This window comes from Phascolarctos cinereus, unplaced genomic scaffold (genome assembly GCF_003287225.1).
Source record: "Phascolarctos cinereus isolate Bilbo 61053 unplaced genomic scaffold, phaCin_HiC Scaffold_5;HRSCAF=322, whole genome shotgun sequence".
Classification (NCBI taxonomy): Eukaryota; Metazoa; Chordata; class Mammalia; order Diprotodontia; family Phascolarctidae; genus Phascolarctos; species Phascolarctos cinereus.
Genome location: NW_027555958.1, coordinates 37,228,046 through 37,238,680, shown reverse-complemented (window position 1 = coordinate 37,238,680; position 10,635 = coordinate 37,228,046).

Sequence of the window (10,635 nt, the reverse complement as noted above, 5' to 3'; positions counted from 1 at the left end):
CTCATCAAATTGGAAAGGTGTATGATGCCTCCAGTCATTGGATGAAATGAAATGGTGTTCCCCAGGAAGTGGTTAAGAGTAGTGGAGGTGTCCCCGTTGAGTGGTTGTGACCCCTCAAAGACTGGCGTACAGGACGGGGTGGTCTGGAATGAATTCACAGTCTCAAGCATTCTTTAAGTCAAGGTGGCAAAGATTTATTGTTACGTTTTTCAGCGGGCAAAGATTCTTGAAGGATCCTGCGAGAGACTGAGAATGCAGACAGGGTTTATATGGAAAAAGGGCATGGGAAAAGAATGCCAGGAACACCGATGAGGTAATTCAAAGGTGCAGGTGTCTTTGGGGGCTATGGATGGGAAAGTACAGGGAGTATACCAGACAGGGAAGGAGATGACAGAGGTGTGGATCTTCGGAGTCTGGCAGGAGGAGGAGTCCTTGGCTGGCCAAGGACAAAACTCCTTGGACTGGGCGAGGCACACCTCTCCCTCTGTCTTGATGAGAGAATGCTCTGCAACAAGGAAAAGCTTTCTCACAAGACAGGAACTACTAAGGAATTGGGAGGCTTCCAGAGACATGATCTGAGGGCAGGGGCCTGAGCAGCCCAGCACTCTCTCACCCAGCTTTGTGTAGCTGCACCAGGGAGAGATAAGGGTCCTACTGAGGCCCATGCATGAATAACTGCTAGGCACAGTGTCCTTGCGCTGGGGAGCAACTGTCAGGGATAGTTGGGTACAAGTACAAGCACAAGCACCAAAGCACCCCATCATCCCCAGAACAGCAGTGACAGGCAATAGCCTCAGGGACCAAGGGCAAATGAAGGGGGCTGAGGAAAGATGGCTGCTCCAGAAGTAGATTAACAGAAGAACAGGACACATCATACCTAGGGGAGAACTTCCTGGGGCCGCAGTGAGGGGTGCAAAAGAACTTAGAGGAACTGTCTGCTACCTCCTTTGTACCATTCTGTGCTCTAGACTTGAGCCCCCTTTCGCTTGGACTCTATGTACTTATGGAAGAATGTACCCCCTGTTTGAGGGGTGGTTTGTACCCACTACTCTAACTGTACCATCTTAGTGAATGCTTCCTTTGTAAACCTCAATCTCTCTGGCAGACTAATTGATATCAGTGTATGACAGGGAAAGCACACCAGTGGAGGACAATGATGGGGGTCCCCATAGTACTAGAAAACACCCCTCCATCCCTTCACAGCCCTCTAAAACCCTAGGTAAGGGTTTCAGCAACTGCCCTTTAGGGACCCGACCTACCGGTGTTACCAGGGCTTGAAAGACTCAGTCCTGGATTCTGTGTACTACTGAAGCAGAAGACATACAGTGCCCTAAAAGCTAAAAAGCTTTTTAAAGAAACAAATTTTAATTAAGGGTAGTTTTTCCAGCACCTTGTGAGGCCCCTCCTGAACTTGAGGGCATCCTAGAGTCTCTTTCCCGTATCCTGAGATACCATAAAACTTCCCCCTAACCTGGACCATAAAATTCCTTGTCTCCCTCATCCTGAGTCATAAAATTTCCCATCTTCCTTATCCTGGGTCCCCTATCCTGCCATCCATCTTCCTCATCCTGTATCATGACAACCCCTCCTCTTATCTTGTAAGATAAAACAGACCCCTATCCCTTTGTAAGTTGCTGGTCCTCTTTCCAGAGCTAGCCCGCTGTTTTTGCATCAATAAAGCTCCCAATGGTTACAGAGAAGGTCTAAGTGAATTCTTTCACACCTGAACCAGCTCTCCCAACTCTCAACCTCAACATAAAATGGTGTTGAAACCCGGGAGTCCAAATATTAGTTGGACTCCGCTGATCTACTCCTGGCCACTGGGATAACAGGTAATAGCCCTTTTCTTTGTTCTCTTCCCCAGACCTTTTCTGCTCCTACCATCTCCCTGGCTGAGAGACCTCCGGACTGTCCAGACACTGCCAGCGGCGTCTGAAGCTCCACTGACCTCTGGGCAGTCAGTCGGACTGTTGACCCGCGTATAAGGGGGATGCCCTTGCACTGAGTCGGTCGCATTTTTTTCCCCTCAAGTGTGTAGGGACGCTTAGGCAAGTGAGAGGCTGCTAGGAGACTGCTAAGATGGGAAATTCAGGGAAGGAGATCTTAAAGAAAAGCGCCTAGTGTCCCATTGTAACACAGCCTGACCTCAATGTAATCTAGAAAAGTAATTTGTAAAGGGAATTGCTAAACAAGAAAAGCTTAGTAAGAAATTTGGTCTGTAAAACTTAAAGAAAAGGCACCTCGATCTGCTTGAGTGGACTTTTATTCCCCCTACAACCTAGTTTACCCTGTGTTGTACCTTCTCCTTCCCTGCAGGACGTTGGGGAGGTGGGCCTTTACGCCTGGTTTTCTTTGGGGGTCCCTGTGCCCCGTTTCGGGGTGTCCATGTCCTGTGGGCCTTTGTACCTAGTTTCCTTTGGGGGTCCCTGCATCCCAGTTTCACGGTCTCATTTTCTAGTACATGCAGCTCGAAATTCCAGGGAGGATGGGAATGGAGAGCTGGAATGCTAAAGGCTTATCTGATAAGTCTCAAGATAAAAGAAACAAGGAACTACAGCTCTTCTCCAAGAGACTTGAAGGCATGTAAGCCTCCTTTCTCACCCTATGCCTTTCCTCACCCAGTAGTTGGGGTGGATCTCCAAGCACTTAGGAAGGCCCGAACTCTCAGGTATGACCAAGTGGGTCAGACAACTACAAGGCTATCTCACATTCAGCCTGACCTCTCAGGCTCTGGGTCCAGCGGTTTGAGGCCATGGACCTGGGCCCACCTTCCACAGCACAGAGGACAGACTTTCTATCCGGAAGCTTATGTCCGATTCTGTCAATTCTTTCCAATCTCTGGGGGGCTAGGGAATTGGGAAAATTGCAATTACCCCCTTTCCTCTGCACCCTGAGACTCCTGGGAACTCCAGCTCAAGGAAGTAAAAGGTTATTTGGAGCTGGAAATTGTCACCACGTGTCTTAAAAAAAAGTGCATTTATGGCTGATAATCTTTTAAAGTACTAAGAGTATTGGGCCTTAGAAATTAAAATATTACCATTAGTGATTATGAGTCTAGATATTGCTAATTAACTGGCTCTGTGTCAGGCTTTAAATACATGATAATTGCTTGTGGTATGGTTATATTTCTAAATTTTCTTGTATTGTGTATTTGGCTGACAATTGTATCACCTGTGTTGTTAGAAAAGCAATTTCTCTTGTAATCTAGATGTTGAGATCAAGAATTGTACTGTCAGATTCTGAGGCTGTTAACTAATGTGTGACTAAGACAAGGGTTTTTGGAACTATCTAGTCATAATTTCTATCAACTCTGGCAAGTCTTCTATAGCGGAATTCCTACTGAGTAAATTTTCAAATGCCTGGTAAACTTTGTTATTGTGATAAGGCTAACTTCATTGAGTATGTTCTTGCCTTAGGGAAAAAAACCCTGAAATTTCCCAAAGTAAACACTTTTTGGTACTTAGGAATTTCTGATTATTGAGAATTTTAGTTTTATGGCACTTTGGGGATTTGTGATACAAGACGTTTTATACCAACTTGGTTTTGATAAATTCCAATCTTTAAGGTTTCCAGCTAACTTACTTCATGAAAGATTAGTGATTATTCCTTTAAACGTCAGGATAAATTGTAAGCTTTTTATGAAAGGGAAATGTTTTGCAAAAATCTTTGTACGATTTTTAGAAGGCCTACTAAATTTCCATTTGCAAGCTAATTTGTTGCACTAATTTGATACTGATAACAATTATGTCCAATCTATTGTGAATTTTCTAAGTTTCATTCCTAGGTATATTGTATCCTTGAATCAGCCTTAAATGGGTGCTTTCAGAGAAACAGAGTCAATGGTTCGTGCTTCAGGTTAGCATAAGAAAGGACACTGGTCTCAAGAATGTACGTCTGAAAGTTCAATGCCCCACTCTAAGTTTTTAAGGGATGGATGTAGAAGTGAAAAAGATAGGACAGCTAAAACATCTTAGCAGATTCTGGAAGTTTTTGAGATTGATCATTAAGGAGTTTTTAAACACCTCCATACAATCTTGTCACTCCCTTCCCCCACTCCCTCCCCTTGAGTCAAGAGGGTTTCTCTGTGTGGGGATTCCAAACAGCCCTGGGTTTTTCTGTTAACCCTTTTCATCCCAGATCAGATTAGAAAGAGAGTGTTTTACCCTTCTCCCCTGCCTGCAAATTCATCTTCTCCCACCTGGCTATAAGAAGGAGGAGGAGGGGCAGCAGCGACAGCCTGGAAGTATCTTCCAGCACACAGCCGTGGGGAGAGAGTAAAAGGGAATGGGTCAAGGTAAAGAAGCCAGTCTGTGTCTGTACTCGGTAAGCCAATCCATCCTTCTATCGATAATGTTTATATGATCTGTAAACGCAATTGTTGTCATCTGAAGCTTATTGTTTTGCGTTACAGCTAAAACAATTTAGTTATCACTTATGAAAATTGTAAGATTGCTGGTTATTGTTTTAATGCTAAAACTTAAAACTTGTAATTGATTACCCTGTGTGTGTGTGTGTTGGAAAAGAACAGTCCTCAGGGTTAGTAAAAAAAAAAAAAGCAAAGCCCATAGAAATTCTAAAGGTAGATGGGGTGGATAAGACAGCCCCTTCTCTGGAAATCCCTGTTGATCCTCCTCGGTTCTGTAAACTTGCCAAAGAGCTTGTTTGGAGTTCCTGAACTAGGAACTTGGCTTGCTGAGAATTTGCAAGTATATAGAAATGATCTCTAGTGATTGGCTTTTGCATAAGGACAAATTTACATTTGAGATATGAGTCCTGGCAAATTTTTGATTAGCGAAACTTGCCATCTGAGGTAAAAGCTCATAGGACCATAACGATTTGTGTTTTGAGTTGTCTGATAGATCATAAAAATCCATCCATAATCAATAGTCAATAATCCACCATCTGAGAGAAATGCCACAAACTACTCAGAATGTGACTGTTACAAGTGGAGGGCTGCATCTGGAAAATCGGAGAGGACAGTCTTAGCCTCAGCCTAAGATAGGATCCTCCTGGCTCAGTTTCCCCATTGTGTTCCTTTGAAAAGGAATGTTTCCCACCTGACTATTCCTGAGTCTGGCAATGAGGTGGAATTGATACTACATGGTTGGAAAACTGTGATGTCCTTGCTTTTATGGCAAACTTCTGTAATCAAAGCAAACAGTAAAAGATAGAAGCACAATGCAAGTATGTGAAATCTTGCTATTTTCAGTCTGAATATGTAAGTCATCAAACAGTTAGGTAAATTAGTACTCCTGCATAGTCATGTGAAAGATTAAATCCCTGGAATAGAATGTTCTTTCTGAATGACTAGGGAATAATTAGACAAAGGGGGGGAAAAAGTTTGTGAAACAAAGTTACAAACACAATGTTGAATCATTATCCCACAGACTAAGGCTGGGGTATATCTGAGCTACTGTATTAAAGTGTGTGTTTAAGAGCGGAGCTATTCAGCCTAAGATTATGTTCCTATCTATTTTTTAAGCAACTTAGGAAATGAGTATTTAGCCTAGACATCTGCCTGTTACTAGATATGTTTGTATGGAATAAGGTCCTTAAATATTTCAAAATGATATAAGAATAATTGGGTATTGGTACAGCTGATTGAGGGACCTAGCTGTTATTCTATTACTACTGAAACTAAATCAGAGACATCTTCAGTTTGGGGAAAAGAATTTCAGTGCAATTTTCTTAAAGGGAGGTAACTTTTGGAATATTTTTGCATTAATAGAAAAGTCAATTTCATTTAAAGTTTACTACTATTGTGGAAATAATACCTGTTTATTCTGTGTGTCCTGTGGTACAAACATGTTTTATTGTAAACAACTTACTGATATGCACTGCTTTGGAATTAATTATTTAGGGATCTTCCCAAGTCTTTTATGATAACTGGAGTAAAAGTCAGTCTCTTATAAGCAAATTTATTTGCATAACTACTGAACTCAAGGGTAGAAAGCTTCTACCTGCAAAAATGTTGTTACTTATAATTACATGTATAGAGTTGGATCCTCAATAGCATCTGATCCTCCTAAAAGAATTGGAATCAGTAGTGGAAGCTTTTGAGGAAACAATAAGATCAGGTAATCCTGTTTGTCAAAAGGAAATAATAGCATCAAGGGGCTCTTGGTTTCTTTCTTTGTTTTCCTCTTTTCTGACATCGTTTTTAATGCTCATTCTATTTGGGCTCTGCCTATTGAACTTGTTTGTCAGATTTATGTCTCCTAAACTATTGGCTGTCCACCTGCAGATGGTCATGCAACAAGGATACCTGTCCCACACTCTCCTCATCCCCTGGATGCTGCTTCAGCCTCATTTTACTCCCCTTCCCACCCCACTGAGGCAGGGACAGCTCCTTTGTCCCTCTCCCAAGAGCATTTGGGTGAATGGTGAGGCAGACAAGAGTGCTGGAGGCAGATGAAGCAAGCAGGATGTGAGATATGGGATAAGATGCAGGGTGGGAGCAGCCAGAAAAGTGATCACAGAAGACTATGCATTGAAGCCCCACACTGTGGACTTATCTGTGTATGCTTTGTTCTGGGCCCCACCTTGAACCACTTCTGTTTCTAGTACCTAGGGTTAGGCCTGCTTCCCCGGGACTGGAAGTCTAATGCCTTAATCCAAATAGGGAACTCTGTGGCAGAGTATGTGATTGCTGGATATGCCAACCAGCTTACTCCCCATAGCTCTCCCCCTATTCCCTGAAAACCCAGCATGGAATTTATCCTTTGAGCATTAGAACTCAGCACCCAAAGGATAGTACAGGCAGCCTCTTGGATACCAGACATCCACTCCAGCCTGATATCTCCCCCTACGTCTTCCTGGGGGTCGTGGTTCCTCCATCATTTTACTCGCTCTTCTATTTGGTCCATGTTTGTTTAACTCCTAGTTTGCTTTCTGTATTCTTGCCTGCAGAAATTCCACTTTCAACCCTTAAGATGCCAGCCCCTACCTTTGGTGTCCCCGAGTGTTTTGCCTCTTTCCACCCTGGACTCAGCTAGCACTGCGTTTCGCACCCGCACACTGACCACCCCTCCTCAACCTATTCTCAGCCCTTGAAATGGACTCTTTGCCCTTGTTCAGCAGGAAGCAGCTACTGAAGATAATGACCTTTGCCCCTTTTTCCCCCAAAAGATTTCTCCTGCCTAGTGTTTGAGTGGGGAATGAAGCAGAAGACATACAGTGCCCCAAAAGCTAAAAGCTTTTTAAAGAAACAAATTTTAATTAAGGGTTGTTTTTCCAACACCTTGCGAGGCCCCTCCTGAACTTGAGGGCATCCTAGAGTCTCTTTCCCATATCTTGAGATACCGTAAAACTTCCCTCTATCCTGGACCATAAAAATTCCTTGTCTCCTTCATCCTGACTCATAAAATTTCCCATCTTCCTTATCCTGGGTCCCCTATCCTGCCATCCATCTTCCTCATCCTGTGTCATGACAACCCCTCCCCTTATCTTGTAAGATAAAACTTTGTAAGTTGCTGGTCCTCTTTCCAGAGCTAGCCCGCTGCTTTTGCATCACTAAAGCTCCTAATGGTTACAGAGAAGGTCTAAGTGAATTCTTTCACACCTGAACCAGCTCTCCCAACTCTAAACCTCAACACTACCTCTTGTATTTGTATCACCAGCACATAGCATACTGCCTGTGATAGGGTTGGGATCTGAACCCCTAAAAGGAAAAGACCATGTCTTTGGGATCTGGACCCCAAAAAGGAAAAGCCCTGGACTTTCCTACAAGATCTCAAGTCTCTGGCATTCGCCTGAGGCTGTAATCCTCTCAACTGCCCTTTCAAATTTTCTATTACCTCTGGATCACCCCTGGCTACTACTGCCTACCCTCCATCCTATCTAGACCCCATTTCTACCTCCCAGTTACCCCAGCCTACTGGCCACTCCCACAGTCTTTCTAGTATATGAGATCCATCTCACCTCCTTTAAGGCACTCAGATTCCTTAATAGTCTAGCCAATATGGCAGATTGTTAGAATCACACCCACCCTCTACCAGTATTTTAATAAACCTCGTCTTTGGCTAAAAGAAGGCTTGGGTCGAATTCATTTTGACAGGACCTGCATGTCACTATTTTGGAGTCCCAGCACCCCTAAACCTCAACACCTGGAATATAGTAGGTACTTAATAAATGCTTGTTAATTAATTGATTGATCATTCCCTACCTCTGCAAAGAAGAGAGTTACATTTTTGAAAATTTCCCCAACACTCTGCTATTCTGCCTTGGTTTCAATTCCATGGAACAAGATACCACCTGGTCTCCCCTTCTTCCTGCCTCCTTTTGTGTATCTCTCCCCCATTAGATTGTAAGCATATTGAGGTCAGGGACAATTTTTCTTCTTATTAATTGTATCCCCAGCAGTTAGCAGAGTGATTAGAATATTTTTGTTGTTCTTCAGTTGTTTCAGTCAATATCTGACTGTTTGTGACTCCATTTGGAGTTTTCTTGGCAAAGATACTGGACATTTCCTTCTCCAGCTCATTTTACAGATAAGGATACTGAAGCAAAGTGACTTGCCCAGTGTCACGTAGCTAGTAAGTGTCGGAGGCCAGATTTGAATTCAAGTCTTCCTCATAGGAGGCTCAGCATTCTATCCCCCGTGTCACCTACCTACCCAACTAGAACATAGTAGGTGCTTAATAAATGTTAAGTCGATTGGAACAATCATTAAATTTTTAAAAAATATTTTTCCAGTTCAGATCTGACTTCATTTGTGTGAAAAGTGTTTTGTAATTATGTTCATATAGTTCCTGAGTTTGTCTTGGCAAGTAGACTACTAAATATTTTATATTGACTATAGTTATTTTAATTAGAATTTCTATTTCTATTTCTTGCTGCTGGGCTTTGTTAGTAATATATAGAAATGCTGATGATTTATGTGGCAAACAAGCAGTTATTTTAAATAGAATTTCTCTTTCTATTTCTTGCTGCTGGGCTTTGTTAGTAATATATAGAAATGCTGATGATTTATGTGGCAAACAAGCAGTTATTTTAAATAGAATTTCTCTTTCTATTTCTTGCTGCTGGGCTTTGTTAGTAATATATAGAAATGCTGACGATTTATGTGGCAAACAAGCACTTATTAAAACCTTACTATGTATCAAGTACCGTGCTAAGCACTTGGGGATATAAAGAAAGACAAAAATAGTCCAGCTATCAAGAAGCTCACGGTCTAACAGGAAAGACAACATGCTGACAACTATAGATAGACAAGACATAGATATAAGGAAAAGGATAGATGACAAGTGATCTTAGAAGTGAAAGTCTTAGTATCTGAGGGGGGACCAGGAGGAAGGCAGCATTTGAGCTGAAACTTGAAGAAAGCCAAGGATTCTCAGAGGCAAGAGGGAAGGATGGAGGGCATTCCAGGAATTTGGGACAGCTACTGCAAAGAAGAGATGAGAGATGAAGTATCCTATGGAGGAAAATTAAGGAGACCAGCAGAGTTGAATCACGGTATATGGGAAAGGGAGTAAAGCATAAGCTTTGAAGGGAACAGGTTGTGAAGAACTTTAAATATCAAAGAACTTTATACAATATTTGATCCTAGAGTTTGAGCAGGAGAGTTTAATGTTTAGGAAAGTCACTATGGAAGATCTATGAAGGATGGATTGAGGGGGAAGGGGAGGAGGTAAGAGGAGGCAAGAAGAGGCAAGGGCACCAATTAGCCATTGAAATAGTACAGATGAGAGGAGATGAGGGCCTGAACAAGGGTGATGACTATGGGAGTGGAAAGAAGGGGAGACATGTAGAGGTGAGAGGTTGTGAAGATATTAATGGCAAGATGTGGCAAGTTATCAGAATGTGTGTGGTGAGATCAAGAAATCAAAGATGGCACACCAGTTATGAATCTGCTTAACTGGGAAAACGGTGGTTTCCTTGACAATAATAGGGGGAAAGATAATTTGAACCCTGTTTTGGATACACTGAATCTGACGTACCTACAGGACATCCAGTTCAAAATGTCTAATAGGCAGTTGATGATGCCAGACTACGGTTCTAGGTGAGAAACTAGGTGAGACGCTGGTTATAAAAATTGTTTCCCAGCTTTCTGCTTCCCTTCTAATCTTGGTTACATTGGCTTTGTGCAAAAACTTCAATTTAATGTAACCAAGTCATCCATTTTGCATTTCATAATGTTCTCTATCTCTTGTTTGGTCATAAATTCTTCCATTCTCCATAGATCTGATAGGTAAACTATTCCTTGCTCTCCTAGTTCCCTTATAGTATCAGTCTTTATTTCTAAATCATGTACCCATTTTGACTTTATCTTGGTATAGGGTGTAAGATGTTGGTCTATGCCTAGTTTCTGCCATACTATTTTCCAGTTTTCCTAGCAGTTTTTGTTAAGTAGTGAGTTCTTACCCCAGAAGCTGGAGTCTTTGGATTTATCAAATAGTAGATTACTATAGTCATTGACTGTTGTGTCTTGCATACCTAACCTATTCCACTGATCTACCACTCTATTTCTTAGCCAGTACCAAGTAGTTTTAATGATTGCTGCTTCATAATACAATTTAAGATCTGGTACAGCTAAGTACACCTTCCCTTGAGATTAGAAGGGAAGCAGAAAGCTGGGAAACAATTTTTACAGCCAGTGTCTCTGATAAATGCCTCATTTTAAAAATATATAGA